The sequence below is a fragment of the Cannabis sativa genome, chromosome 5 (genome assembly GCF_029168945.1).
Source record: "Cannabis sativa cultivar Pink pepper isolate KNU-18-1 chromosome 5, ASM2916894v1, whole genome shotgun sequence".
In the NCBI taxonomy this organism is placed as follows: Eukaryota; Viridiplantae; Streptophyta; class Magnoliopsida; order Rosales; family Cannabaceae; genus Cannabis; species Cannabis sativa.
This window is the reverse complement of record NC_083605.1, coordinates 16,622,990-16,632,183: the sequence shown is the minus strand read 5'-3', so window position 1 is coordinate 16,632,183 and position 9,194 is coordinate 16,622,990. Positions and strand designations below refer to the sequence as shown.

The 9,194-nt window shown below is 32.7% G+C and overlaps 1 long non-coding RNA gene across 2 annotated transcripts; it reads right to left on the bottom strand.

Moving 5' to 3' along the window:
* Positions 1 to 1,383: 1,383 nt before the first annotated feature.
* On the bottom strand, positions 1,384 to 4,428 carry LOC133037827 (uncharacterized). Of its 2 annotated transcripts, none has more exons than XR_009687808.1 (6): positions 4,170 to 4,428; positions 3,728 to 3,789; positions 3,492 to 3,548; positions 3,306 to 3,359; positions 3,095 to 3,148; positions 1,384 to 1,814 (listed from the first exon to the last, which is right to left on the bottom strand). It is a non-coding gene; the product is annotated as an uncharacterized LOC133037827 (long non-coding RNA). The 2 variants fall into 2 exon arrangements; XR_009687807.1 differs by having other exon boundaries at positions 4,175 to 4,428.
* Positions 4,429 to 9,194: the final 4,766 nt, after the last annotated feature.

The following is a 9,194-nucleotide window of genomic DNA, read 5'->3' as shown; positions in this document are numbered from 1 at the left end:
AAAAATTACAAAAATACTTTGGGCCGACCCATTAAACATTTATACAGTCCACATACAAATATTTACAAAAATACCACATGCACTAACCCTTCAGCTGTACAGAGCGAACCATGAAGATGAAAATACGCGCTCGTTTCAAAACCGCAAAACAACCAAAACGAGAAAAATAAAACTATTAATTCTGGCAAAAACAACTGGAAAAAAATACCTGCAATGATCTAAACTGAAAATGACGAAAAAAAAAAATCAGAAAAACTGTGAAGAAACTGAAATTACACATTTGTTTTCTGTTTTATTCGATCAAAACAACTCCCCCTAATATCGAAATCCAGATTCATGAAATGTAGATCTGTAACAAACAGATCTGGACCTCCCACCAAATTCAAAACAATGTATGATGTGAAATTTTTTAAAAAAACCTCATGAATAATACATCTACGTTATATACAGTTACATTTTGATTTATTTTTTGTTTTGGTTGCCTTATAGTTGCATTATCGTTTTATGATAGTTTATATATTATGCAAGAATTTAATTTGATGGGGACTAAGAAATAGTAGTTATACATAGCAAGTTTTGTGCAAATAGTTGCATATTAATTTTATAGTGAAATAACATATGCCAGTAGCAAAACTATAATAAAACTACAAAACAACTGTATGCAAGTGCAAATAGTTGCCTTATAGTTGCATTATCGTTTTATGATAGTTTATATATTATGCAAGAATTTAATTTGATGGGGACTAAAAAATAGTAGTTATACATAGTAAGTTTTGTGCAAATAGTTGCATATTAATTTTATAGTGAAATAACATATGCAAGTAGCAAAACTATAATAAAACTACAAAACAACTATATACAAACTAAAATACAGGAAAAACTCTTTGAACATCAACATCCATGATAAATCTCATTGTTACCCATTGATGATATAAAAAGGGACAGGAAACAACTAGATAAAAAACATATTAAAAAAATACATATAGAAGGTGTAAAATTTCAAATATGGGAGAAAACCAAAAAGAAACCGAAAACAAACCTCGGTTCGAACATCAGCACCAACATTAGCTTTTTTCCCAGAAACGTTGACAATGAAATCTCTGCATTATTTGTTGAGCAAACATCACTACTAAAAAACCTCAAATTCCCGTCAGTTTTACACTGTCGGCCAAAAAATTCCCGACAGTCCATAAAACCGTCGCCTATACGAGCGTCGCGGATACTGGGTAAAATAGACGACGGTTTTAAACCGTCGAGAAAATACTATAGGCCACGGTTTAAAACTGTCGCCTATAGTGACACTATAGGCGACAGTTTTAAACCGTGGTCTATAGTTTAGGCTACATTTTAAAACCATGGGCTAAAGTAGAGGCTACAGTTTAAAACTGTCGCCTATAGTGTTATAGGCACAGTTTTAAACCGTCGCTTATAGTAAAATTTTCAGTTCACTTATAAATTTCATATTTTTTAGCGACAGTTTCTGCCCGTCATTGGTTTGCAAATAAAAAAGAAAAAAATAAAAAAAAATATTTTTTTCCTTGCAATAATTAATTTTTACTAATTTATATATTGTCACAATTAGTTAGAATAAAGTATAAACATAAATTGAAAATGAACAAAAACTGAAATATATACAAACTACGTACTCAAACTTACTTAATCGTTAGTTATATGAAAGTAATTGGTTATAGTGTAAAATATAAACAAAAACATAAATTGATCATGATAATAGCTCTTGTCCTGTGTTCAGACGAATTCAATCTACTGATCACGCAAAAAATTCATCTCACCATTTGAGTATGGATTGCTCTTACCTGCAAAAAAAAATAAAAAAAAATTACACATCTTATCTTAAGATTAAATTTATTTTCTCCAATAAATTCCTAGAACCCATAATATATATCTAACATGGTTTACAAAATATCAATTTTGGTGGGCAGGTGTGACTTCTTTTCCTAAATGAGAAAACTACTAAATCATTACACATCCTTACTCGTACTGTAAAGAAAACCAGCTCATTAGTAAACAGTAAACACACTATCAAAGCACCCCTAATATAATGAAAGCCAATACTTATATAACTTGTGTTCTTAATGAAAGCCAATACTTGTATAACTTGTATAACTTTGACACAGCAAGATATATTACAACAAATCATTCACAGTCATTGCAAAGTGCTATGTGATTCAGTGATTGAATACTGTCCACATATTTTCTTACCAACTCTATATCTCATAGAGCTTCATCAAGGGAAAACTACCCTTGTCTCATGTGATTGTATTGCTTGAGATGTTGCATGAATTGAGTTAAAAGACAGCAAGAAAGATGGCCTCAGAAAATCGCAACAAAGAATTTCAAATTATCATTTAGTAACAAAAAAAATAAAAATCTTATAACTAAACAATAAAAATAATATACAGGTATAACTTAATTATAAAATTTATTGTGACTGAAATTATATTGTAATTATTTTTACTCATACTTTATATTTTTTAGGAAGAATTTTAGTGTCTTTGAGAAGTTGAAAACATTCTCCACTATTATACATAGCTATGGATTTTTAACAGAGATAATCAAGCATAGCCAAAAGGTTGCCTTATTAACTTCATGAAGATAACACATTGACTATAAACTACACATTCTCTTGGAAAGAGTTACAGTCAAACAAATGACGAGGATTGAATGTTACATCTCTATCAACAAACAATATGCCCTTTTCAACTCCCAAACTTTCACAAAACACACAAGACCGATTCCCCTTATCAACTTGAATCTATTCCTTAATCTAGAAAGAACCTTTTATCTTTCCTTAAAGAAAATGTTGCCCATTCATTTCATGCATATATATACATCAGCGAACAAAGACACATAATCCCATCTTAATAATAAAAAAAAATAATAATAACAAATCGAATACAATGTTCTTGTTATCGAGCTCTGGGCAAGGTCCAGAACCGGTGGTGATCAAGGTCGAGCTTAATATCCTCGTTGTCTTTGTTTTCTATTTTCAATGATATTGCTCGCTCATTCACATTTAAATTGAGAAAAAAGAAATACATATAAACAAAAAATATAGCAAGAGATGAGAAAGAACCTGATGGCCAGCTCTCAATGTTTTATAGAGACATTTCTGGCTAATGTCTATGATCTGCAACATGTATTTTAATGAGCACAGAATCAGAATAGAAGAAACACAACCAAAATGTCTGGCTACAATTTCAGCTTTTTTTGCTGATGAGAATGTCTAAAATTTATTGTTTAATGAACACTAACAGAAAATTATCTATGAAATAGATGGTAAGAACCTTGCCACCATCATCTGCAGCTGTAAGCAAAGAAGACTTGAAGTTGCAAGCAATCTGCAAGAACAGGATTATGATTCCATGTGTAAGAATTAGCGGAATCGGATCACTTAAAAATAAAAATTCACAAATCTAGCTCATTTTTTTCCTCTGAAATTAATAGTGTAAGAGAATGAACTTAATGTCTACCTGATTTATCTCATCCTTATTATATTCATAAGTCTCCAACGGCTTCCAAGAGAAGGCCTGCAAAATAAATTACCTACAAACTTAATAGAAACAAAACATACTTTGTTAAAATAAAAGAAAAAATACTATTATATATCACAAATTCCGCATAAAGATAAACGATATATGTTAATGTGAACAAACAAGATACCAATAGAAAAACGTATAATACCAAAACCAAGAGCAAGAATGGTTACCAGATGGACATCAAAGCTCTTGACTTCACTTCCCGAGGAAACATAAATGATGTTTTCATTTCCTATATCAAATGTGTGATTAATACCAATTAGAAACTACCAAGGAGAAAATAATAAGCCCACCAGAATTTCCCAGAAATAATCATAATCTTGAGAAGAATATTATGTTGTATTATACATACATAAGATATAAATATATGAGTTATATGAGATCCAAATACATACATTTTGTTTCAATTTTCGCATAAATTAACCACATATGAGCTAAAATGGTTCTCCATAAAAATGTCATAATTATGATATGAAAATAAAACTACCCAGTTCCGAGAATTACTACATACACAAAAAATTAAAAGTAGAAGTAGTTTCCAATACTTTCTCACAGGAAAGGAATCAATGAGGACACCCACAATCAAATCTCAAGCGAAACATATACTCGTACCGTACCAGACTTAAACAAATGGATGAGATCGCTTCGTTCCCCACTTCCATGGTGTTCACCACATCTTTGCACCGCATATCAAATCAGCACACACAACCATCTTGTGATACATGAATATATATAGAAATTGATATATAATTCGGACATAAAATATACCAGAGATAGGGGGCTCGGGAGAGAGAAAGAGAGAGGGAAACCAGAGATAGGGGGCTCGAGAGAAAGAAGAGAGAAAGAGTTATGGGTTTTGAAGGCCGGAGACCATCGCCGGCGAAGGTGGTGTTGAGGTTTGGGGCGAAGAACGGCTCGCGAGAGAGAGAGGGGGAAACCAGAGATAGGTGCGATAGGGTTTGAGTATTGTGGTCTGAATGTCTTGATGAGAGAAGGGGTTTTTATTTCATTAACCTCATACCCGACGGTTTCGAACTGAGGGTCAAAGTATGGGCCACTGTTTAAAACTGTGGCCAATACTTTGCGCAATGGTTCTAAACCGTCGGTAATAGTAAATTAACTTTTTTTCTAATTTTTTTTCCGCACTTATAAACCGTCGCGTATTTTATACGAGTATTAAAAACTGTCGCCTATAATATACTATAAGCGACGGTTTTTAACACTCAGATAATTTTTTTAGCGACGGTTCCCAAAAAAAAGCGTTTTTGGAACCGTCGCGAATTTCGCCTTTTGTAGTAGTGCATACATAAGAAGCACAATGATTTCTATACTCTTTCTGGCTTTATTCTCTACACAGTCGCTCCATATGTTATCAAGGTCGATTTCTTCGTAAGAATATATAAGAAACTAGCTTTACAATTAAAAATTCAAAATAAAAAGAAAAGAAGAATTGTTATGTAAAAAAATTTAAAATTAAAAACTGAAATAAATTTAAAAATTAAAAATTAAAAATGAAATAAAATTAAAAATAAAAAGAAAAGAAGAAAAAAGAGAGTGAAATGATGGATTGATTGATAGAAGTCAATCCTAGACCTAAGCAACAATATATAAGAAACTAGCTTTACAATTAAAAATTAAAAATAAAAAGAAAAGAAGAATTGTTATGGAAAAAAAATTAAAAATTAAAAACTGAAAATAAAATTAAAAATAAAAAACTAAAAACTGAAATAAAATTAAAAATAAAAAATTAAAAACTGAAATAAAATTAAAAATAAAAAGAAAAGAAAAAAAAAAGAGAGTGAAATGATGGATTGATTGATAGAAAATGAAAAAAGAGAGGGAAGAGAGTAGGATTTGATTGATGATGGATGGAATGATGACTAAGTGGTATTTGTGTAATAAAAGCAACTTTGTAAGTAAAAATGTAGTCATAGGCGTGTGTGAGTAATTTTGTAATAAATTGTGTAAAATGGATTTTTCATGTAAAAATTTCATAAATATTTAAGTTTAATTTTTAATTACAGATAAATACTTAAGTTTTATTTTTGACGGTAATAACACATAAGTTATATTTTGTAAATTAAATTCTGTAAGTAACTAATAGCAAATGTCATGTCGATAGCCACATGGCAGACCTCGATTAGTTCAAGTCATTAATTTTTTTTTATTTAAAAATTAACTTGAATATACCAATATAAAAATGACAAGTGAATAATAACTTCACACTTAATAGCTAGATTTTTATAGAAGTTTAATAAATATAACTTAAGTATTATTACTGTCAAAAATTAAACTTCGGTATTTATCTACAATCAAGAATTACTTAAGTATTTACGCTGTAAATTTTTTTATTTTTTATATATCATTTTTATTTATGACTAATTAAGATTTTCGCCCCTCGAACTTTGACATGCGCACCAAATCATGCTCCCTGAACTTATCTTGTCGTTAAAAATCCCCCCTGAACTATTGAGATTGTTAGATTTAAGGGCTTTTATCTAATTTTAGTAAGAAAATTCTAACATGGATGGATGTTTAGGGGGCATGATTTGGCACATGTCAAAGTTCAAGGGGCATGATTTGGTAGATATTAAAGTCTAGAGAGCATAATTTAGTACATAAACAATCATTACATTACTAAAATTGAATGATATTTGACAAAAATCCTTAAATTCGATAATCTCAATAATTAAGGGGAAATTTTTAATGGTCAAAAAATTCAGGAGACATGATTTGTTACATGTCAAAGTGTTAACGTAGATTAACGATTATGAACCTATTTTCGTAATAGATTCGGTACAGAAATTATCAGAGATCTAAGAAAGAATAATAAAAATAGAAATAACACTAGGTTTTTACGTGGTTTTGCAGTTAACTTTGCATAGTCCACGAGTCAATCTTATTCAGATTTTTCTGATATAGAACTAGGGTTCTTGACAATCAATGTATTCCTCTCTCTCTAAGATTTTCCGTCCTCTTTTTTTGTATAATCTGCCCCTATTTATATTAATATAGGTTGGCAGTTAATTACATTTAATTTCAAATCCCACAACAATATTCTCGAAATTGTGGGCTTTAATTATGCTCCACGTAAATAAATACAACTCTAATTTAATCTGTTTTGAAGGAAGTCAGCGCTGACGTGGATTAAGACACGCTGCCAAGGGTACCTCGCTGAGGTGTCTTGCCTAGTACATAAACAACTTGTTTTATTCATAAGTCTTCCAACAATGGCATGAGCACTAGTGTACTGAGAAAATTTAAGAATTGCTCTTTGACCATAAGGCCTTATAGACTGGACAATCATGTCCTTCAAGCTATTACACTTAGTTAGTATAATGTATATTACACACTAAGTGTTCTAACAGCCAATTCACCTCGTCGATACCTCTCTACATATTGCGAGGTAGAGGCCTCGCTATGTATTATGATGTCTTCCTTGTGATTATGTCCTCTGACATGAAATGGTTTTTGGTCAATACGTGAATCAACAGTTTGTACATCCTTGTCTTACTAAAGACTGTGCAGTCTCCGAGTTATAAATATACTCTATTAATTTTGTATTTAATGAGTTATTCTATTTTACATTTAATAATATAATTGCCATTATATTTGCTGGTTCATATCCTCTGAGATTGACACGTGTCACCTTCTAAAGTACCAACTGAATTTTGGGTATAACAATTGCCCCGTAAAAAGTCCTTTTTAATAAAAGGTATTGTTTAAATGATTACTGAAGGTATTTTTGTCATAATCTATTTTGAAAATATGCATGCCATTGATTTTGGTAATTTTGTGGTTTCGAGAGACATCATTAGCATTAATGATCTATCTTTTCCACTTCTCCTCCATTTCTATCCATTAGATCTTCTATATTTTGATCTTAGAGTTACTAGGTTCAAAGTATAAAACAGTAAAGAATCCATTTTTCACCATTTTCTTCTTTTAAAAAACTCAAGCTTTTTGAGAATTTTCATCCCACCTTGCCTGAAACCTTCCATGCCCTCTTTATCTTTGCTATTCTTTCTGCGAATTTACTCGAATTTGATTTTTGACCTCAGGTGTTCAAAGAATTCATCACGTCGTTCATCCTAACTCCGTTTGCAGGCTTTTCCACCACTCAACTTTTTGACTTCTAACAGTAAGTATCTCATCCTTCTCCCGCCCCCTCTTTTTTTATCTGTATTATGATTATCTTGCATCTTGTCACTCTATTTGTTTTAACAACTTGGGTTTACATTTTCTGAGTAATTTTTAGGGTTTAGGCATGATTTAGATTTATCATATTCTTTAAGCCTTTGGCTTAATAAATTTCATCCAGGAATTGGGATTGTTCCTTTTTGTAGAAATGTCCCAATTTGGCTCGGAACTTTATTCTCCAGAATTTTCAGAAACAGATTATCCTAAACAATTAGCCTTCCTATATAAACCCAAAAATTTCCAACCTCGATCCAAATTGGAAGTGACTGATGCCAAAATTAGAGACCATCTGATTAAGTTGAACCAAAAAGAAATTGCAAGTCGTTATAGGCAATTCTTACAAAAGATTTCTGAGGGCAAACGTTATTTTTTGCGAGATGCAGCTTGGCCTGAACCCACAATATTAGCTTCTATTCCACTCGCGAGACCACTATTTTTACCCGAAGTCACTGTTGCTTTTGAGCTAGGTGACCTTGAGTTTGACATTATGTCTCCTAAGCCTCGCAAATCAAAGACCCCACAAGATTCCAGTGTCACTTTCGAGGCTGAGCTCATCGAATCCAAGGTTAGGTCGATCGGAGCCTACGTTGGTGGCATCTTGAAGTCCTATGGCATCAAGCAGAGGAAAGGTTGTGTCATAAGGTCCGTGGCCCCTAGGGAATTTAGTTGTTTTCCTCCAGAAAGGGTAATACGCGAGGATTGTAGTGGGGCTAGCACGAGTAATTCCTCGGGCACTAGAGCCTGGAGCCTCGAGCACATTAAGGTTGGGGCGTCCTTCCCTTTAGGGATTACTTTAAGGAGTACTGTAACTATCTTAGGGTTGCCCCATTTCAGCTGAACCCCATCTTGTATAGGATCCTTGCAAGCTTGAAAGTCCTATACCATATTTTAGGATGGGAGAGCCCCACTCCTTTGGAGATAGCCTGCTTTTACTCAGCCAAAGCAGTCCCTGCGAGGAAGAATGCTGCAGGAGGCTTCTACTATCTTGGGACTTATACTTTTGATCACAGGATCATAGTTAGGTTGCCAAATAAGAAAGATCTTAAAGAAGACTTCTTCTGGACGACGGGCCTCTCTCCCATAAATACAACTGCCTTTCACATTATACGTAAGTTCTTTTCCTTAGAAACTTAACTTTAAAATGTATTAATTTGTATCTTTAAAGTCGCTTACTAAAATTTTGCCTGCTTGCAGTGGTTCCTCGGAGACCAGTTCCTACTCCTGAGATAGTCGAGTGCCACAAAATTCTGTTAAGTCTTCCATATGGGCTGCAAGCAGCAGACTTCTTATTAAATGAGAAGAATCTGAAGAACATGGGCCTACTTGCCTCAGACGAATTCACTTGCGATTACAAAAAACCCAAGTATTCTTCGTGGAAAAATGTCCTGGTTCCTACCGAAGAGCAAAGTGAAGACTTCGTGGCTCGCGCACACTATC